Genomic DNA, 23088 nt, shown 5'->3' with positions numbered 1-23088 from the left:
GGTTATTTTTCAGCTCTTCAAATTAAGACAAGCTGTAATCCTTCTCCTTACATTAGGTCACATACAGTGCTTATCCCTTGCTTTAAGAAATATGTACAGTTCACTTGTGTGAACAAAAATGAAAATTCCTTTACATTGCAACACTTTCCAATAAGCCGTGCTTGGACAGTATTATACAGGAGGAATGGAATATTTTATCCAGTGGAAAGTTTTGTCATCTATGCCACCTAGATCAAAAGACTGCTTGGGGAAAAGGTAGCATACAAAAGACTCAATCCCTAAGCATCCTTTCTTTATTTCAAATGTATAGGAACAGCTCAGATTTTTGTATAGGTTTAATGTCTTTAATATTATGTCAGTCTGAAAAACAACTAATAATGAAGCACACAAAATTGTATCCTTATAATGCTTTCCACCAATTTTTCATCCTATTGCCTCTTTTTTTTCCTCTACTCTTTCAGTTGCTTTTCATCATCTTTCTTTGTGCTCTCTTAGACTCCATCTTGCATAATAAATATATAATTCTAAATATGTGATTTCTCTCTCCAGAACAGAAAAGCTTGCTAATATTCACCTGGAAGCAGGATTGGAGGAAGAAAGATGAAATCTTTAGCATATGTAGAGGGAAATCTTAAATATTACACAAAAAGTGTTGTTGAGTGTAGCAGGGCACTAAGGTGCCTGCTACTGACAACAGTATTACTAGCTCAGCTGCCAATCACCAGGGCAGCACAGGTGCAGGCTGCCGGGGCAACCAGTCTGGTCAGCTGACCAGAAGGGGGCAGGGCCTGGCCTTTATAAACAGCCAGGCCAGTTTCCCTCTGGTAGCTGAGGAGGGTGGAGTTTGGCTGGAGCAAGCTAGGTTGGCCTAGCAGAGAAGCCTGATGGCCTGGGTTTGTGGTAGGATGATACTGGGTGGAAGCAAGCCAGGCAGGCATAGCAGGAAAGCCTGATGGCCTGAGTTTGTGGTAGGAGGATACTGAGTGGGGTTAGACATGGAGGATAGCCAGGTTGGCTGGGAATTTATATTATAGGTAGGGGCTTTGTATTTTCTGTCTGTTGTTGAGTAACACTGGAAGACCAGGTGAGGCTGTAGGGGTTGGAGGAGGCCTCAGGGGAGCTCCCCAGTAATGGGGGGGTTCCTGGTGCTGGAGAAGGTGCTGTGTTTTGGGGTGTCCTGACCCTAGCCCCAGAGTAGGCAGAATCAGGAGGAGCCCTGTGCAGGCAGGAAGCCCTGGGGGGGGCACAGGACCCAGAAAAGGGGTCTGGGGGCCAGGTAAGGCTGAGGCTGCCTGAGTCCCAATTGTGGGGAAAAAGCCCCAGTGGAGCATAGAACCTGGAAAGGAGGCCTGGGGGCCAGGTAAGGCTGAGACTGCCTGAGCCCCAATTGTGAGAAAGCTCCAGTAGGGTGTAGGACCTGAAATAGGGGTCCTGAGCGCCAGGTAAGGCTGAGGCTGCCTGAGCCCTATTGAGGCCGGCCCCAGTGCGGGCGTGAGCGCGAGGCCGGCCCCAGTGCGGGCGTGAGCGCTGTGTCACCAGAGGCAGGGCCTAGATTAGGACATCTTAAGGCACTGTGCCAGGGAGGGATAGAAAGGCAGCCTCCCTTCACTATTACCAGCAAAGATGTGGTGGGCGAGATATCGAGGGTGCATTAGTCCCAATCTGGCACAGTTGGCAGGGGGCGTTAGGGGAGTTCATGGCACCCTGGCCCCGTCCTGTCACAGTGAGTTTTAAACTTTTTTTTATTTTTTTTATTTTTTCCCACATAAATTTTCTTTTTAATTTCTAATAAACTCTCTTTTTCCCCCTTTACTGATTTGAAATTCATCAGTTGAGGAAACACATTTGTATTCAGTAAGTAAAACAGGCATTTGTACAGCTAGGCCTATGTATTCCTTATAGGCTAAGCATGATGAACTCTACAAAAAAAAAAATCCTGATAAGAAACCATAGACAGAAATACAGGAATAAGGTCACAGGTGGGGTCTCAGAGCCCATGACTGAGACAAGGGGAAACAACCATAACTCCAGCCCACCTGGCTGCTCTAATGCCACGCATTTAGACAACAAAACATACTTTTTTTCTAGTGTCTCCAAAGGACAACCATATTCATCTCTGTACTCTCACTATCATTGCGCTCATAATCATTAGCTAATGTGAGTTTGCAATAGGCCTAGGAAGCAGGGAAATAGTATTCTGATTTTGCAAATGGGAAACTAAAGCACTTTAGAGATTTATATCACTTACCCAAGATCACACAGGAAGTTGGTGATGAGAACCAGAAATTTAATCCATGTCCTCTGAGTCCTAATCTAAATGGGATTTAGAATATCACCCTCAAAAATCTACTTGAAGGAAGGAGCAAAGCAACACTGAAGAAAATATAATCTAATAACTACTTAACACAAACTCATGCTGAATATTAAAAGGTTACAGGGAGACCCTGGAATTTTGAAGATTTGCATCAAAAACTTTCTGCAGTGCTATCCTGTTCTGTCAAGTCCAAAACCCAAGGGAAAAAAAAAAAAAAGCTTTCTTATCCTAATCCAGGTCTTTTATGTTGTGCATGTAAGAGATGCAGAATACTTTCCAGCTGAGGCATTTCACATATGCTCTTACTGATAGAATTTCAAAATTCACTCACCTGGTAGAGGTCCCACTGCCGAATCCCAGGCTGTGCTAATGTGTAAGACATGGTTCTTTGGGTAGATCTGGTATCTTATATTACCCAAAGAACCTTGTCTGCCTATGTCCTTAGACCAACATGGCTGTAACTTATACCTCTATAATGTGTAAGATGCACTTCTGGGGACTCTAGGAAAGGCTTGTCCACATTGCAAGCATCACTTTTTTTTTAAACCAATTTGAAACACTTCAATCAGATCCCATTTCAAAAAAATATGGTTTGAGTTGTGTCCCTCAAGTACAACCAAGGGTCAATGGTGTTTTTGCATCCACACTATTAAGTACATGTGGGTTTTTTGGGTCATTCTTAGAATATTGGGGCAACCATCCTCTACTAGTGTTTCATCAGAGGACAGAGTGCTCAGAGAATGGGTACGCAAAACAGTCCCGGCAACACAGCCTGACTTTCCAAGCTAGTTACTGAGGCACAGTTAGGGGACTCATCTGTGCTGCAAATGAGTGTGCCAAATGGTTGTCAGAAGACAGTCATGTGCCAGCCTCTGCTTCTGGCAAGGACAGTACATATTTAGCTGCCATGGTTACTAACAGTATTAATCATGTTGTGTGTGAGAACAAACTCCACTTAGAGCCAGCTATTTGGCAAACTGGTTAGAAACCCCAGTTAAAAGTTTTTGTGTAGGTAGAACCTAATGGAATAAATGTGGTCTGTCCTCTCATTTGTAGACACAGCAATATACTCTGCTTTACTGACCAGTTAGTTAAACATTTTTCTAGGGTTCTCTTGATTAAAAATTGAACATTTTCCTATTTAAATGTTCTACCCCAATGACAAACAGTCCTATCCACAGTGTTGATTTCTTTCATTGTCTGGTTAATTCTTTTTCCATATCTGTTTTTCTTGGTGACCAGTACTTGCAGTTTCATTCTTTTCCCATACTGCTATGTTCACGGTCTAGCCGAAACACCTGAAAAGGCCACATTGAAGTAATCGGTGTTCATGCCAACTAGACTTCTGTGATAAACTCCTTCACTGATTACTAGTAGGAATATCAAGCAAGCTACTACTGATATTTAGGTGTTGTCTGAAGACTCCTTAACTTCACACACTGTGAAACAGAGAGCAGAAATCCTTTATTTGCTCAGTTTCACTTTGTGGAAGCAGTATGGATTTTAAAAAAGAGGATTTTTTTCCCCTCTGGCTATCTGATTAGGTTAGGCCTCAGAATATTGCTATGTGTACTGTGGTGGACTCCAGACACTGGAATCAGGCATTAACCTCCCCTCTCCCAAAAGTCTACAGTTGCCATGACATTTCAATTCTAATTAATAGCATTGAGATTGGTATTTAAAACAATGCAAACTTAAAATTAAATCCTATTGTCATGTGTGCCCCACCAGCTATGCTGGGACATTTAATATTCCATAGGAATCCATGGGAATGTGTGAATGCATCTGGTCTATTCAACAGCAAAAAAGGTTTGTACCACCTGAAATGCTTGACAGCAGCCAAGCAGTAGCAAGGATTTAAAATGTTTGCATAGGGAAGATTAGGTCTGGATTAGATCAATATATGAAGAAAATGCACTGTGGTGGGAAACAACAATAAACATACAATGGAACAAAACCTTTTTCCCAGCAGTACATTTTCACGAGCTGCTTTAGTGATTCCTTAGAATCTTTGGCCTCAGGAAGAGTAGGATAGAGTAATGCTCTGAAATCCTTGTGCTGAAATGCTGTAGTACCCTTGTTATTTTTTCACTTGGGTATCAGTCCTTTTTTTAGGTATTCAATATAGCTATTTGGGTCGAGTATCCTTAGAGATTGTCTAGGCTAATCTCCTTCCAAACCGCTATTACTCTAAGTGGGAATACTGACAACTTGTGGTTTTGGAAGAAGAATGTTTAGTGTCTTACAGACTGAGCATCTTTTATCTTGAAACAGCTAAAAGTTATTTTTTCTTGCATTAAAAAAGCATGGTCTAGAAAAAAAGCCTTTAAAATTTCTCCACACTAAGCAAAAGCCTAAGCTCCAAGAGCTTCACAAGATTACATAGGAACTTAGGTCATGGTGACACTGAACTTAACAGATTAATTTACCTATGGAGTGCAGTAACAGCCTGAGCCATCTCTGGGAGTACCCTGTACTCTACTTTAAGGTACAGGGGTGGGTTCTGTCCCCTTCCATTGTTCATCGAGTTCTCTGTGCATTCTCTGGCCATTTACTTGGCTCTTCTGTGAAGGAGGTGAATCCCACCTCCTACACATCAGCACAATAATTTTGATCTGTGTAACAGGCAGCCAACTGGCTCCTGCAACTGGCAAGCTGGGAACTTGGGAAATTCCTCAGGTCAAAAATGCTGTTATTATATTTAAAATTGTTACAAAGCTCTGAACAGTTCCTAGTATGCAAGAGGTTTAAGTGTCGCTTCCCTTTCCCCTTGAACAGATATGCACAAGAAGGAGTATCAGCTGACAGATGAAGGACTACATCCAAGGTTTTGTACCAAGGAGCTTTGTGGAATTAAGAGTGGAACAGTTTGTTTTTCGCTAAAAAGTCTGGAGCATTGTCTTTAAACTGTACCTCATTTTAAGAGAAGTCACTGCTCCTGGTTCCAGTTTCCTTTGAGGTACACAAACTTCTTCACTTGTGCTGTCAAAAACTATAGGACCCAATGATTTCTAGAGATCCCTTCCAGCCCTAAACCTCTGTGAATCTGTGAAATAAAAACTATAGGTAGAATATTCCACTGGAGAATGGATTCACATCTTCTGGAGTATCTTTCAGTTCTCTGGACACTTGTTTTAGGTCTTGGTTACTCCAGCCAATGGGGAAAACTACAAAAGCAGCCAAAGCAAAAACTACCATGGATGAGGAGGTAAGGGAAATGAGAACCAGCACTTTTCCTTGAATATCCCCTTTGACTTAGAACGGTGCAAAGGAGACCTTCCCTACTATGAGGACAGTAGAAACCAGGTGGTGACTCATTCTACCACTACCAAGTGGCCTTGGAGAAAAACTGCAGTGAAGTCAGACACTTGGGCAGAAATCTCTGGACCTATAAAGAACTAGCTACAGTTTTGACTGGGATTCCTCTGCTCAGTGCTTACTGGTTGTTAAGCCTCTTTCTGTGCTTTCTTTACACTTCCTTTATCACAGCCTCCTTCCACATCTACCCCAGCCCTTCCCTTTCAAACATGTGTTCTCTTCCTCACTCCCCCCACCACTAACTTGGCACTAACATTTACTCCCATAACATTATTAATTCTGCCTGTGCAGTATACCCCTTTTCCCACTAAGTGTTTGTCTTGTTTCTGTAGATTCCAAGTTTATTAGGGCATGGACCACCTTCTGCTACACATTTTTATGGTATCTAGCCTTCTTGGTTAGCTGTAAGGTACACAGCCTTCTCCTCATCCTCACAACAATAATTGATCTACTTTATTTAAAACCAATGTTCCCTTCCCCCTCAATTTCATCTGTTATTTATTTTTTTTAAAAGATGATAAAGCACAGCACTAACATGTCAGTATTTAGATTGATTTTGCTTCCAACTGAAAAAATAATTTATCTGAAGACCTAATCTGAGTAATAAACTGTCACTGAATTTGCTTGGCCTGACTTGGATGAAGCAGATGAGGCAGATGTCAATGTGTTTAAGAGTACAGATACACTGTAAATCTTCCTTTCTTTACTTATTTTAATGAATAGAGTCATTTTGTTGAGTTCTATATGTTAGTTGACGTAAAATACTAGTATGTGAGTATAACACTAATAATTACCATAAAAGCCTTTATTTCTAGTGCAATGCCATGAGAATCAGTAAGACAAAAGATAAGTTTGGCCCTATGTGCTAGTTTCAAGGAGAGGTTCTACTGGTATGGAGAGGCAAGATATTTTCCCATTTAATTTTACTCTATCTTTTACTTCTTAATAAATTATTTTTACTATCACTAAGAAACACCAGGACCCAGATGTGTGTTCCTAGTTTTGAAAATCTTGATTGATTGTTTCCAGCAGAGATCAGCGGACCCTTGTGCTAGACTCAGTATAAACAACTACTCAGTGCTGTCTAAACTACTGTATTGTACTTATTCACTAAGGTTACAATATTCACTCTGGGGAAAACCTCACTGAAGCCAAAAGGAGTTTTATTTTAGCAAGAAGTGATTCCTAGGTTTCCTAATCAATGTCATTATCTTTCCTCACAGTACCCTACTCTTCCATGTTCAATTATTCTAACTTTAATCCTTTCAGTTAATCCTTTTAATTTTTTTAAGAGGTTAGCCATATTAGTTATCTGAGCTGCAGACAGGCTGGTCTACACTGTGATTAGCTATTAACCGGCATGCCCAGGTGACCAGTACTGTCTCATTTTAACTGAACCAGTGTATTTACCTTAGAAGTTGTAACAAGAGAGAACTTCAAACCTGGTAACCTCATAAATCACTATGAGTTTTTTTCTTCAAATCACAACCCTCTTTCTTTGTCCATAAAGAGCATTAAAAATGTTTTATTGATGTTTTCAGGACAACTCCATTGTTCCTTTGTGAAAAATACAACAAGAGGCTTTATCCAGTCTTCCTGTTTCATTAAGAGAAGACCTCCAAGTCTAAGGGCTAAGCCTGTATTTTAGAATGCAAGGAAGCACCATACTGGGTGCATCCACACACACAATTAATGCAAAGCAATAAACTCCAGAGTTTATTGCCATTTGAATGTGTGCCCAGGACTGCAGCACACTGAACTGGGCTGGGGCAGTCCCAGCTGGCAGGAGGCCCGGGTGGGTCAGCCTGCCAGCCCAGGGCTGCTACCCCAGGCTCAACATGATGTAGAGGGGCTGGCTGGGGCACGAGGTTGCTTCAGCTTCAATGCAGGGCCAGCCTGCAGGCAGCCCCCACACTGAAGCACCCTTGTGCCCCCACCAGCTGGGGCAGTGTCTACATGTGTATTATTGTGGAGTTTTTCACTCTGCAGCAGAATAGTACTTGTAAATACAAATACTATCCTGCTGCAGAGTAAATTAGTTTACTCCAACCTAATAGGGGCACATGCGTAGGAGCCAAGATGTTTACTACACAGCTAATTAGTCTACAGTGCAGTAAACATCTTGTGTAGATGCACCCACTGGTGCTGAACATAGACTTCTAGGGCAAAGTCAGTGTAAATTTTGCCACTTCGGCATGGCTGGGATTTTATTCCTTACGCTCACTGACTCCCTATTTACAAGCTATCATATTGAATGATTGGCCTATTTTCTTTATTTTACATTAGAATCCTTTTCATAATGGATTTTTTGAGTTGCAATGTACCCTTTCTTTCCATACATACTACTTAACGTACCTAATTTAACTGGTTAGTTGATTTTTAAACCCATAAACAGAATCTAGTTTAGCTGATGGATAGACAGTATTGAAAACCTGCTTTGCAACAGTATTCTGGCTGTGATGCAGTCAGCCATTCCATTATGCTGCTTCCTTCATTTATCTGACTGCCAGTTAGCTGCGTTAAGGTATTTGGTGACTCATATATTGTTGGTATTTCTGATTTCCTGCCAAACTGTTAGGCTAATTTTGAATAACTTTCAATCCCTCGCCACCAAAGATTGACAGCATTTATTTTGAACAGAAAGTTTATATGCATGAAAAGAAAAACTCACATGCCCCGTGAACACTGACTGCATAATCCAAGGGTTATGGAATTTGAGCTGCACTTTGAGTTTCACACAATAATACAACTAATTGCTGATGTTGATTTCTTATCCCCAGCACTGGGCAGACGTGGTATGATTCAGAGCAGACCTAGAAAACATGGTAGTAAAAACACCACGGCTTTCACTATAGTAGGGATCCTGTTACTGTTAGTGCTGGTAGAATGACACATTGTAATGAAAATCCTCATTGTAGATAAAGCCAGAGATTGCTTGTATCAGTGATTGTCTCTAAGACTACGATTAAGTATCATCAAATCCATAATAAATGAGAAATGTGCATGTGCTTGCTTAAAAGAGCTTTTGACTACCAGTCTCTAGAGTTTGTTTTGGGGGAAAAAATATTGTTCTAAATCCCAGCTGCTCTGCAGTGTTAAGTGTTTGCCACAATTTACTTGGAGGCATGATCAGTTTATGAAAACACATGAGGTGGGTTGCCTCTAATAGCAAGGGATCGAACTATTTGACTCTCAAGATCCAGTCCTATGTTCCTAAAGAAGCCTGTTTGTGCTGCAAAGCACATTCCAGAACCACATGCACATTTCAAGGAGTGACCCAAGTCTATATCTTTTCTAGCTCCATCAGGTTATTTACTGGGTGAATGGGAAAATGGAAACATGCCACAGTGAATACAAAAAAAGCACTTGCTAGAAGATCACAGTTCCATGCATTGTATGATCGGATCTGGGTTTCAACCTACATGTAGGTATTATTAAGGTTGCAGAATGGAGCATCCTGAGTTGGAAATGAATTTCACTTAATCTATTTTGAGTCCCAGTTACACATGTGAGGGTGATGGTTTTATTTGTGTTAAAGTAGGACAGAACTATGATAAATGAATTAAATGAAATAAGAGACTGGAGCCTTGAAAATTCAGTTTTCAAGTCAAACAGACATATCTGAAGTCACAGATACCCGTGAGCAAGGGATCAGAATGTCTTTTCCCCCAGGTATAGCAATATATTGCAGCAGTACATTCCAAAAGGGTAGTTTTGTACATCCAACTATCTGTTTTAAATCTTTACCCTATAAACTTTTGAGTGGCTTCATTTTTCTTCATTATGGGACAAGACTGGAAAAGGATCACCTACTTGGCTTCTTCCTTTCTATTTGTTATTTTTTTTATTATTTTTTACTTATCCTTCTCTACACCCCTGAGCTCACACCCTTTGCCTCCCAGGCACAAAGCCCAGCTTCGTAGCCACCAGAGAGCTGTGGCAGCCTTCTTTCTTGGACTCTTTATGCAGTATGAGTTAAGGGATCTCAGCTGTCCCCATATTGAAAAAAAAAGTTTGGCTGCACCCAAGAGCGTCCTTTGCCCAGCCAAAAGAGAAGTCGGAGGCAGCGGCAGTGATGGCTCTTCCCCTACCCTGCCCACCTCCACCTCCTCCTGCGGAGCAGCAGGGCTCCCTCCTCCCTGCCTGAGGCAGCAGCGGCTCCCTCCCTACCTGAGGAGGGGGAGCCCCCAGAGCCAATTGCCACCAGCCCTCTCGGTGGTGCAAGCACAGCTGTCCAAAAACATTACGGATAGACAGACACACAGACAGACAAAGTCCTTTATTATAGTAGAATTGATTTGTCCTCAACCACAGGGGAGACAAGCAGCCTGACCCCTGCTCCTTTTTTACCTTTTCACTTACCCCACCTGCTTGCATCCCTGCTGTGGGTTCCCCCACCCTCCCTGCTGCCTGATCTCCCCATTTGTGCTGCTGCCACATCCCCTAACTTATGTTTCTGATCATCAGCAGCTGGGTCAGGGGAGATAGAGAAGTAGCACATGCTACTGCCTCATTCGTCAGCACATTGCTTCCCTATGCCCTGATTTGTGATTCTGTTTGATCCTCCACCATTCACACCGTTGCCACATCCCTTAACCTTTCTTGTTGCCAATTAGCATGGGTTAGGGGATGTGGCAGCAACATGAATAAGGAGATCAGGCAGCAGTGAGAGTTGGGGATTGGGTGGGGAACAGGAGGCAGCAGTGTGAGTTTGGGGAAGAGGCAGCAGCACAGGTCAGGAGATGGGGGAAGAGTTCACACTGCTGCTACATCCCCTAACCCATACTGCTGCCCTATCAGCAGCAGGGGTCAGGAGATGCGGCAGCATGCTGCTGCCCCCTCCTCCACCTACACTGCCACCCCATTCCCTGCCAGATCTCCCACCCCATCTCCTTCTGGTCCCTAATTCAAACCCCAATCTACGCTGCCACCCATCCCTGATCCAGGCTTCCACCCTAGCTCTCACCCCTGATCCGTACTCACGAAAGGGCTGCTGGCTCCGAACAGCAGCGGCAGCAGCAGTCCCCACAGCTCCAGCTCTGGCCTCAAGCTGAGGTCAGAGCTGAAGAACTGGTACTCAAATCCAAAATGAGACTTGTTTTCCTGCATCCCCCATTAATGAAGGGGGGAGGGAAATCTCATCTTAGATTTGAGTAAATATGTTATTACTGCCAAGGGCTCCAAGAGCACCTCTGTCATTTCTTTCAGTATCCTGGGATGAAGTTCATCAGGCCCTGCTGACTTAAATTCATTCAGACCCAACATGAGCTCTCTGTCTCTTGTTATCTCATCCCTCATCTTATCTACTTATTCAAATATTCTTTATTAAGTGTATAGTTGCAGCTTAAGTTTTTTGTGAAGTCTGAGGCAAAGAAGCTATTGAGTAGCCCTCCCTGCTTAGGTGATGGGCAGGGGGTGAATGTGGGAGCACTGGTGCCCCTCCTGCAAGCGCCAGCCAGGGAGTGTGAGTGCTGGGACACAATTGGCCACGGGAGGACCCCCTCCCCAGTTGGTGATATTGGCCACAGGGGACCCTCCCATCTGCAAAATTGGCCTTGGGGAAACCTTTCTCCCCCAGTCACTGACTGGTTGCTGCAGGGGCACGTGTCCCCCCTGACTAAGGTGGCACCAGTCACCCATGCCTGTACTTCCTGCAGTTTAGACTGCCGAGCCCTCTACATCATGCTTTTCCTCAATTGTTCCATAGCAGAGTACTTGAAAGCAGTGCTGACTTTAATTTGCTCCTCTTGAATTCTGCAGACCCCACTTCTTCAAGTAGTCAAATGCTACCACATCTCCTCTTTTCTTTTTGACCCCCCCCCGCCCCGAGTGCCAGCCTCTTGTAACTCCTGTCCAACTAATCTTGTTTTTCCTTGATTAAATACAGCATGGAAACCCATTCTTCCAACTATTGAATCTTTTCTTCCAAGGCTCGTATCAGTTTACACTTGGTGAAGATTAAATGGTATTGACCCTCTGGGAAGAACACCAACATAGCCCATCTCAACTTGGCCCAGCCTCCTTTGATTTGGGGAGGGCACTTAGACTACACCCCTCCCCCTCACAAATCCTAGACACCAAACACCCACCCCTGTGCCCTCACACATGCTCACATACACATGCAGTCTCCTGGTTCCACCTATGGTGAACTTCCTAGGCAAACTCCCTGCTCTGTTTGCTGCTCCCTCTGTTCACAAGGGGCTGCTGCCTTTTATATAGCTACCTAGCCTGACTCCAATACTCAGTTATCTAAAGCAGACCTACTCACACCAAGCCCTGTTAATCAGTCACTCTGGAGGGAAAAAAACCTCATGGAAAACCCCACACACCTGCTGCTTTCAAGAGAGTCCCTGCCCAGTCAGAGAAGGTTGGAAGTAGCCTGGAATGCACCGACTTTCTCTCCCAAACTCAATGCCCAGCCACACAGCCACCAAGGTTGGCTGGCCTTTTATCTCTATGACCATAAGCAGTATGGGCAGAAAGAATCACAGCAGCTCAGGCTTCCCCAGAAACCCCAGGTAGGAGATTCCACAAAGCTGGACTACAGGAACTGTGTTGGAAAGACCACAAACCCTTTAGCTGCAAAAAAAGACCTGGAGCAAAAAGAACCCTTCTACCCTCAATGCTGGGAGTCTTCATAGCTGCAACCCTAGGTGAGTGTTCTCAGGGTCCATTCCTTTTCCTCTGATCATGAACTGTCCTAACTATGGGCACTTTTACTCATGCTCTGGGAGTAGGGGTGGGCAGCACTTTAATTAGAGTGGCTCCGAGAGTTGCACCTGGAGCATCTCATGTATCAGCATCCCCACACTTCAAAATGGCAGCAGGTGCACAATATCTAAAGCTCATCGAATGAGCTTTAGATAAAGCCCTCTGCCACCATTTTGAAGTGTGGAGATGCTGATACACAAGATGCCACGCTCCAGCAGACTCAATTAATGAAGTCTGCTCCAACACCCTGGAATTACAGCATGTCAGAGAAGCCTCTGGGCTTGTGTACACGCATCCTATAATATCCTATAACACTGGAAGTCCTACCCATCCCAAACAGAAAGACAGCTCTAAATCTATCCCATTCTCTAATTTAGGTTCCAAATTAAGTGGCAGATCTTAGGCTTCTCCGGTATGGAATGCCTACTGAAGTCAATGGCCGTTCTCCATGAAGAGCAGCTGTAGGACTGGGTCCAACACTCTTACCATCTCCTATCAAAATAATATATCCTTCATTTTCCTTGAATTTTATTTTTTCCCCAAAACTAGCAACAAATATAAACATGTCATGTTAGTTTAGACCCTTCATCTGAACAAAGCTATGCACATGCCTTAGCAGATTGATTTAGAGGGAAAGGCTCAAAATAAGAACCAATGCTTTACTAAATTACGTGTTTTATTTTTTTTTTAAACTTCTAAAAAAGAACTATAGAAGTCCAAAAAAATTCATGATTTTCTTCCATGTAAAAATTCCCAATGCTTTTTAATAATTGTGGTGTGTAAGATGGAAAAATTAAAATGATTGATTGAAGAAAGCAGTGTGGATCAACCAAACAAAATAGTCCAGTTTATGTTAAAGATCTAAGAAGATATTTCTGGAATTTTTATTTCTAAGTCTCAAAGAAAACATAAAAGGGGCTTTCCTCCATGATTTTATGGGTGACACGTAAATGGCAGTGATCTGCAAATAAGACTCTATCCTTATATATAAGGATATATAATTTTGAGAAGTCAGTATGTACTTTCTATGTCCACCAAGTGATTGCTTCCATTTTGGTTTCTATATTTTTAGTTTTGTTGACCCAAGAAGATGTTTTAGAAGCAAGCTATCCCTGATTTAATTGGGAGCAGAAACAGATGACTGATGCAATACAACAACAGCTATCTTTATGAACTTTTCGGTCACTTTTATGCTACCGTCCCTGGTCAACTGGAACTTCCAAGTGACAACACCAGCAGAGTAAGTACCAGAGTCTGTACTTGGTGGTAGCAGGGGTTGGGCTGGTTACATCAGTGGCTGCCATTCTTGTATTCCTCTAATTTTATGCCCAAGGCTGCTGCCCTTGCTGCCCACCCCTCATTACACCAAAGAACAGCAGAAAGTCACGTCCGTACACACATGCCAGCAAATTACATTTACAGGATGTATTAGAAGGAAGAATGCATGGGTTCTGGAGCTTACTGCTGCATTGAGATGGAATTCTGGTCTGCAGACAACCTGTTATTAAGCTATTCATTTTATATTTTGTCATTATCTGATTGTATTTTGTACTTCTAATTTGGTGACCTGCCTGTAAGGCATTGCAAACTATGCTAGCCAGAACTGTACTTAAACCAGACTTTTCCTAGAAAATTGCTAATGTTATTACTTGGCTAGTGCCAGCTAATGTTATAAACTGATTTATAGTTTATTAGTTTAACCCACTAATCCTTTAGACTTTATCTCCAGTTAGTGTTATTTCTGGGAAAAAATGTCTATTTTACTACACTCATGCAATTTCACAAGTGGAAATAGCACATGGAAGCACTAGAATAGACAAATCTCTTGCACCGACTGGCATTCTTAATACTGCCATATTTAGACATGCTCTGCAGGGCTGCTGGGGACCTTGTCTTCATCCATAACCAGCACAGTTACACTGCTTGGGGGAATGATGGCATTTTTTGCCAAAAGAATCTCATTGTAAATACTGCCAAGGTCTATTGCTGGGTTTTGCAAAGTGATATTTTTAATAAGCTGGTAAATGGTATTAGCATCTGGGTATATGGCTCTAGTGGGGAACTAAATAGTCCTATAACACAGTTTGGCCACAAGAGAGTTTTTTGTTTGATCTTTCAGGTTTTCTTGTTAACCTGTTTTACATCTAGAACAAAGTAAGAAGCTTTCTGGGAAGACAAACTCCTTAAGCATCCATTCGCCTACAGTGCATGTTGCATTTGTGGCAGGCTTTTCTAAAAAAAAGCATGAGGATGCATCCCATGGGCCTATTTATCTTCCCACTGAAATCAATTAAAAAAACCTCCCATTGAGTTTAATGGTAAAAGGATCAGGCCCCTAGAGCTATGTTAGCTGCAGAGGGAGATTATATATCTGCATTAGGCAAAAAAAGGCGGGGGAACTTTCAAAGCATCAGTTTAGACACATACGGATTGCTTTCTCTCTCTAGGCTCAGATCTATGGTTAGAACTGATCACTTCCACGCTTTCCTGCTATCCTTTACATTTTTCTTCTACTTCCTTCAAATCAAAATTTAAAACAAAAACAAAGGAAAGCATAAACAAGCAAACCAAATCACTGAAGCTGGAAAAATTCCCATGCCAGAATGAGATGGTTTTGTTGTAGAGTGAAACAGTTAACATGTTTAATACTTCTGAAATAAAATGTTCCTTTGCTCGGTTTAGGATTTCATATTCCTTTATCAGCCTCAACAGCATGTGCATTTCTCTGTACATTATTGACAGGGTCACTAAATGTTCCATTCTAATGTTGGAGAGAGCTCAAATGCAAGGTTTTATGTCTATTGCTGAGCATCTTTCCTGGTAGGATACTGGCTGGCTTAGCAATTCCTTCAGTCTGGCACTCACCCATCTAATAAGAGATTATGCTATCTGTACATATATAACTTCTTAAAAGCATAATGAACCAAATCTGTTGCAATAGCACAGAGATTTATCCTGGTAGATATACTAACTCTTGTTACATTGTTCTCTTGGGGCACCCAGAGCTTTCATAAAGTTTATTTTAAACCTGAGCGCACCTTTGTCATGGGACTAAGGTCAAGTATAACTTTGCTGGCTCAGATAAGAGTTACACCAGACATGCCTCTGGCCATTGGTTTTTGACATGGGGAGTGAAAGACAGCTGTATTATTTGTGTGTGCCATTGGCTACTGAACTGTCATAATTTAACTATACTAGCCAAATGGATCTCTAATCTTGGGAGAACCTTGGACTTGAATCTAATACATGAGGACAAATATAGAGAACTCTGTCCTGAACAACAAGAAAACAGATCTAGGAAGAAAATTTCAAACTGTTCATAGGTTAGTTATGGGTGCATCCTGATGGTTTCAAAAGGGATTTAGGGTGGCATATGGAGAATGGGCAAAGTTTTCTACCGACTCTGCTTCTGCCTGTGCAGCTGTGCATCAACTGGTTGAAAAGTTGGTAGCTGCACACATTCTGTGTAACTCTACAAACTCAACAAGAAACAAATGCTCTTGTGCTTTTCCAGAGTTTCCTAGCCTGAATTCTGATAGTAATCTACTTGTCTCTAAAGTGTTAAACCAAGATAGATTAATTAACTCATAATTAGTTCACAGCTGAGAATGCCTCCCTCAGATGCTTCAGAACCCTCCTTAGAGAATAACCCATCAAACTGTCTTGGGCAGGCTACTTTTGAATGATGTAATTGGTCTGGAGTGAAGTAAGACTTCTGAGTCTCTTTCAGTAGGCACCAAGATATTGTGCACCTCATTAAAGTGCCTAACTATTGATTTAGGCATGCACCTTTTGTAGATTCTAAAAAGTTGGCCTAAATGACTGTCCAAAGCCACATGAGCTACTCAGTGCTGGACCTGAAATTAAAACTCAGACTTTCCAGGTCCAGCCCCTTGCTTAGTTCACTTGATTGTGCTGCCTCTAGCAAATGAGGTGTATTCATCTCATATTTAACTATCTTGAAAAGGTGTAATGGGTCTAGATCTTGTGTGGCAACATGTAAAGATTCTTTGATAGCATATGTTTATGATATTCAGATAGCTTCACTGAGACTGACTGTATCCACAGAACTCTCAAAACCTCAAATATTAGAAAATTAATCTCAATATGAACAGTTGTTGAAAAGTATGCTTGTTATATGGGCATACAACACAATATATGAAATGATTAGAAAGGTATAGAAGGAGTTTTCATTTTCAGATTGTCTGGAAATGTTGTCTAGTCCCCAGGTTTGCTCATTCAGGTGTTACTTTATGACTGTATGTGTGTTCATAGGTTCAGGGCTAGCAAGCATGCAACAGGACTGAGTCTATTGTGGAGGCTAGAGTTAGCAAATTTTAAAATAACAGCATACAAAGATCAAAGTCAACAAAACTCCCAATAACTAGACAAGAGATTAATGTAAAATTCCCCTTTTTGTTTTTCTTTTATTCCCTTTATTGTATCAGTAGTTCTACTGCACCTCATTTCGTACAGTTGTGTTACTGCCAGTGCTGCTATCAATAGAAACAACTGAAGCAACTCTAGAGATCACTGTCTACAGGTTGTTAATCCTACAAGACTGTTAATTCAAAAACGTTCTTTCATTTCATACCTCTGTTACCCCATGAAAAACAAGTATCAAAGAATGTGATGCATAGTTCTGGCATTCCTGCTTCTCAGCCTTGCAGTGGGTAGAAGTACTGGGAAAGTTTCTAGTCTCTGTTACATACCACCTCCGCCTCTTCATTGTCTAGCCCCAGTTGACAACTGCAAAATGGTTTTGCAACCACAAAAGACTGTATACATCCCCAAGCTGAAGTGGTACCTTTAACATGGAGCTATAATATTGTAGGGGGAAGGGGGAAGAAAAGAGCTTATTGAATGGGAGAGGTAAAGGCAGCCAACAAAGAAGAAGGGGATCCTTCTTCAATGCACTTCTCCAGCAAGGAAAGAGTTTCCCTGGCATGTGCTCTTGATTGGGCTGGACAGAATAAGTGCCCACTCTTTGATCATGGAAAGGGCCCCTTTACCACAAAAGATAATGAAAACCACATTCTCTAACTGGCTTGTTACACAACTAGTGCTGGACAAAGAGAATGTGCTGCAAACATTTCTCCACCGCCCAGCCTTGTGCAAAAATTCACTCAGCTGGTGCATTAAACTGCTTATTAGGATAGATGTCCATTCAGTTCTTTGTTTTTGTTTTTTCAGCGTGCTTTTCCTAAAAAAAAAAAAAAAAAAGCTACTGATAAAATTAAGGACTAAAAATAACCATAACACATTAGAAATAACTTAATCCTAGACAAATGCATGTGTTTAACTTTATATATGACTATGACTGAGTGCTAATGATTACTATTGAGTTTAGTGAGAATGTTCACATGTGTAAATTGACTTGCATGTACAAATGTTTGCAGTATCAGGGACTAAATTAAGTCCCATTTCAGAGAGATGTGATTCATATTAAATAGCAAAAGCTGACGGTAATCGTCATTGACCTTTTCTGACGGTTCTATTGCTTTCCCACCCTTTTCCCACCCCCTTTTTCCTTCCTTTTGTGCCCCAGAATGAAAAAGAGGATCTCAGTTATTAAGCAACAAATTGTACATCTGAAATGAGCACAAGGCTGATTACAGCCATCATAGGCATCATTCCCTTGATGAGCTTTGCTTTTCTACATTGTGATACAAATTCATGAGATGACTATGATCGTCAGACCACAGATCCTATGGAAAACCATTTTCCTTTTTTGGATGAATTTTGTCACAGCAGGACTGAACTATTTAAGTAGGACTGAACAATCCATTAGAAATGATCCTACAAAAACTTGCATATATGCTGAACCTGAGGTAATGTGAATAGTTCTATTGACTACAGTGGAACTACACAGGATCTCTACAATTGAGATCTCTACAGGATTGGGGGTTTACTTAGCATACAAAAGAAAATATTAAATTCTTATTGAAAACTTTTGGTTTGACTTTCAGTAGAATTGAAATTGATATGAGAGGAGTCAGCAGTTACACTGCTGAAAGTAAAAGAAGAATTGGGCCCTGTATGTATGTTTTAAATCTTAAATATCTTGTTACTAGCCAGAAACTTTTATTATGTAAAAGCAAATTCTTTTCCCACCACATGTAATCTGAAATAGTTTAATGAAAGTCTAAGTTTAAAAAAGCTATTTTTATTTTCAGGAAGTTACAGTTTATATGGTTTAAAAGTATGAATGCATGAAAGAGCCCTGGGGTAACTAAGTCCATATCTGGAAACACAGTGGCTGATTTTTCATGCCAATTACTGATGTAGCAAAGCTGGCTTGGAAAAGTCAAAACTAATCATACACATGCCTAAAACTTTCCAAGAGTTAAATTTGTCTTAGTGGGCTACACACTAGTATCTTTTCCTAATTATTTTGGCTTCATCCTCATTCTTTGAGTTAATTATTAAATAAACATTGCTATTATACCAAAGGACAAATCAAGTCAAGTCAGTCCCAAGGCTCCACTGACTGTTGAGGCACCTTTGATGTAGCAATAACTTCCCTTCATTCTTCCTGGTCTTTTGCAATCCATGTATAATCAGTCAGTTTTAATCCCATCCAGTCTTTGATACTGGTGGTCCATCTTGTCTTAGGTCTTCCCCTTCTTTTTTGTTTATCTGCAGCACTTTGCAGGATGAGTTGGTAAGGGTGCTGGGCATTCTTGTCCAAACCACTGCATCTTTCTTCTTCTTATGATTTTGAGTAAGGGTTCATATTTGCCAACTTCTTGTCTGATTTGATTTTTCACAGATTCATTTGTCCTGTGTGCAATGTAAGGTATGTGTAGAAGTCTTCTGAAGCACTGCCTTTCAATGGTCTCAATTCACTTTTCCAGTGCACTAGTAAGTGTCCGGGTCTTGCAGTCATAGAGAGTTGTTGAAATGCCAACAGCATATAGTTATAGTAGATGGAGTTTCATTTTCATTGTGATGTTGCTGCCAGTCCAGATTTTCTTCAGCTTTGCTATTTGTCCAACAGCAATTGCTATTCTTGTTTTTACTTATTTTTCTGATGTAGCATCTTCTGTGATGGCTGCTCCAAGGTATTTGAAGTGTGTTATTTTTTCTAGATTCTCATTACCAATGTTTACTGATGCATCATCATTGCTACTGGTTGATGCTATCATTACTTTGCTCTTCTCCACACTAATTTCCAATCTATATCTCTCTGTAGCCTTATGCAGCTTTTCCGTTATTTCCTTAAGCTCTTCTGCAGTTCCAGCTATTAGATCAATGTCATTAGCAAAACAAAGGTTGTTAATTTCTCGTCCTCCGACTGACACTGTACCAGTGAAGTTCTCTAAGGCATCTGACATGATTTGTTCCAGTTATAAATTAAATAAGCAGGGTGAGAGAAGACAGTCTTGGCATACTTCTACTGATACTGCAAACCAATGTCAAGCAGGATTCCACTACTTGTATTGTTTTAGAGTTCTTTTATAAGACTTATCAATGTGGGACTGCTGTTATGCCTCTTCATTGCCAGCCAAAGTGCTTTTCACCACACCTTGTCAAAGGCTTTTTTTAAAATCTATGAAATTATGATAAAGTTCTTTTTGGTGGTCATGATATTTTTCGCACATGATTCTGAGGTTGAAGATCTGTTCTGTGGTACTTCTTCCAGACCTGAATCCAGCTTGTTCTTCTGCTAACCCAGTCTCTATTTGTGGCTTGAGCCTATTTAGTATTATTCTAAGAAGTGCCTTAGTTGGATCACCGATGCAGCTAATGGTGCGGTAGTTGGTACTTTGGTGTAGATTCCCCATCTTTGGGATTGATTTTGTCCACTGTTGGCCAAGTTTTCCTTTTCCATATCATAGTGCAGATTTTGTACAGTATGTCAATTGTCTTGTTTCCTGTTTTTAACAGTTCTCGAGGTCTGTTGTCCAAGCCAGTTGTTTTCCCATTTTTCATGCTTCTGATAGCTTTTTCTCTCATGAAGCTTTTATCTTCTACAGTTCTAGATCCTCCCTTCTTTAGCTGAGTTATTACTTCTGGATCTGTTTTGATATTGTGATTATACAGCTCTTTTGCATAAAGGAAAAATACATATAATAAAAGTCCTTACAAAGACGCAATGCCAGCTAGATCAAAGATATAAGTTAAGACTCTGGGTTTTATTCCCAGCTCTGATACTAATCTGCTGTGTAAGATTAGACAAGCCACTTAATCTCTCAGTGTCTTTCTCCATCTTTAAAACGAGGATGACGATATTTTCCTTCTTCACTAATTAAGCATTGTCACATGGCCACCCCAGACAGTGTTTGCTTGAGATGACTACAGTCTTGTCTGGTCCCTGGCAATGCTTCTTTGAAGAGGCTGACGGTGCCTCTTTGTGGAAATCCGATGGCCCCAGCCACAAGTTACCTGAGAAGAAGACCACCATGCTGTGAAAGAAACTCCCAGTGCGCCCAAAGCCAGTTTTATTAACTCACTAGGTGTGCTGGATTGGCTCTCCGGGTGCTCTGGGAGCTATTTCTGGCCAGGCAGCCCAGGCAAACAAGGAGGAGAGTGAAGGAAGGCAAGCTTGGCAGAGCCACTGAACACCCAGCTCGAAGAAACCCAGGAATGGGGTGGCAGACTAGTTGGTTTAGGGGTTCAGAGGAGCTCATGAATCATAGCAGGGTTAATTGCTGCCACGATCAATTAATTATCACAGCGGGGTTTTAATCAGCTGATTACGCTGCAAAAAGGCTGTGCGGCAGGAGCTGCAAGTGCCAGCAGGCTGGGGGCAAGGCAGAAGCTAAGCCTGCTGGACAGTTTTCATTTCTTCTTTCTTCTTCTTTGTTGTCTTTTAAAAGCTGAATTCCACTGGGGACGCCAGCAGCCAGGGTCAGACTGGGGCGAACATCATTTGTCCTGGAACTTAGAGAAATGTCAAAGTCATGGCAGGAGAGATATAGGAGGAACTCCAATCTGACCAGGTAGCTAGCTTTTTTCTTCGGTGGGGACAAGTAGGCGAATGTCATTGGGGCACAGAAGGCCATGTCCTTATGCAGTGATCCCCCAACAAACTGGTGCATTGGCTGGGAACTTTGATGATGGCCAGGAAGAATCTGAGAGTATGGACGTCTCAGTTGCAGCAGCGGCAGGGCCAGTCCGAATTCAATAGACCTTGCACCTGACTGGATAAGCTCTGCAGCAACAGCAGCAACAGTCAGCCTGACAGTTGGCTATGGAAAAGAGCTGGGTGTAACAGCAAGTTTGGCATCAAAGGAACATCATGGAATTGAAAGTACCCAAAATGACCATTCATGATGACCCCAAAATTTTCTTGGAGAGTTTTGAGAGAGCAGCATTGGCTGCTGGACTGGAGAAGCCCATTGGGCTGGACAGTTGGGGGTTTTGCTGATAGAAAAAGCCCAAGTGGAATACAGGGCTATGACCCAAGATGAAGCTCTGGACCATGATAAAATGAAGAGGGAGATTTTATATTGGTTGGATATTAACCCAGAGACTTAGAGACAGGCTTTTCAAGCCAAGAAAAAGCAAGAAGAAAAGGCCCTAAGGGATCTGTTGCAGCGGTTAGGCGATCTTGTAACTAAGTGGCTGAAGCCCGCAGACAGTTTGAAGGCGGAAATTTGCAATAAAATTATGTTAGAGCAATTCCTGGTTGACCTGGATGAGGAGATTTTTGAGTCCATTATCATCGACCCGTGACATCTGCCGAGGCTCTGCAATTGGCGGAGAACTTCAATAGCACCCTGGGAGAAGGGCCTCCGGAGCAGAATATGAAGGCAGGTTCATACTCCAGGCCTCATGAGGCCAGGAAGTAAAGAGACCCAAGACTTTAAATGATCAGGCAACACTCCAGTGGTTTGCTTCCAATGTGGGAGGATTGGACATATGTCCCGAGACTGTACCAGTACGGTGTGGTCAGTGCTCAAGGTACGACATTCCCCATTTGAGGGAATAGAAACCACCAGAGGATCTGGAGCCTAAAGGGGTAGAGTCTATGGACTGTAGCAAAAGGAGGAGAATGGCATTCACCCAAACCTACCATTGAGGCATGGGTAAGAGATAGAAGATTCGAGGCAGTTATTGATACTGGTTATGCGCACACATTTATCCCATCTACATTGGCACCGCCCGGATATGTTTGGAAAAAAATCCTGTAAAGATGACGTGTATGCATGGGCAAGGAAAATACTACCCATGGAGGATATGCAAGGTGACCGTGCTGAAGGCTGCGAGGGAAATGCTGGTGGGTTTAGTCCACAGCCACCTGTACCCCATGATATTAGATGAAGAGGAGATACAGACGGTAGAGGGCTTTGATGTGGAAGGCCTGTCCAACAATGAGCCATTCACAGACGCACGGGCTGAATAACCTGAGTTCTGAGCTATACTCGAGACTGAGCTAGCCAAGAAAGAAGAGGTCACGATTGACCCAGAACGCTATGCAAGCCTACCCAGGTTTGAGGTTAGAAGGGGTTTATTATACTAGATAAAAATGGGGCCCTGGGAGGGACAGGAGGTTCCTCAGCTGTTGATGTCGCAACTCTTCAGGGTTCCCCTGTTGAAGTTAGCTCATGAGAATCCCTCGCGGAGGCATATGGGCTGTAGTAAGAGAGAGGCTTGACTGATGAAGTGGTGTTTCTGGTCTAGAATGTACGAGCAGGTAGAGAGGGTCTGCCAGGCCTGCTCTGCCTGCCAGAAGGTAAGCTAGAAAAAACCAGCACAGGTTCCATTACAACCTGTGCCCATAGTAGATACTCTTTTTT

At 42.1% G+C, this 23088-nt stretch overlaps 1 long non-coding RNA gene across 1 annotated transcript; it reads left to right on the top strand.

The window, feature by feature from the left end:
• The first annotated feature begins 17883 nt into the window (after window positions 1-17883).
• On the top strand, window positions 17884-22660 carry LOC109297503. Its single transcript, XR_002097334.1, has 3 exons — window positions 17884-19028; window positions 19618-19620; window positions 22651-22660. It is a non-coding gene; the product is annotated as an uncharacterized LOC109297503 (long non-coding RNA).
• Window positions 22661-23088: the final 428 nt, after the last annotated feature.

Source organism: Gavialis gangeticus, unplaced genomic scaffold (assembly GCF_001723915.1).
Source record: "Gavialis gangeticus isolate Ggan-Ray unplaced genomic scaffold, GavGan_comp1, whole genome shotgun sequence".
NCBI classification, from domain to species: Eukaryota; Metazoa; Chordata; order Crocodylia; family Gavialidae; genus Gavialis; species Gavialis gangeticus.
The sequence above is the reverse complement of the archived record's forward strand: the minus strand, read 5'-3'. Positions and strand labels throughout refer to the sequence as shown.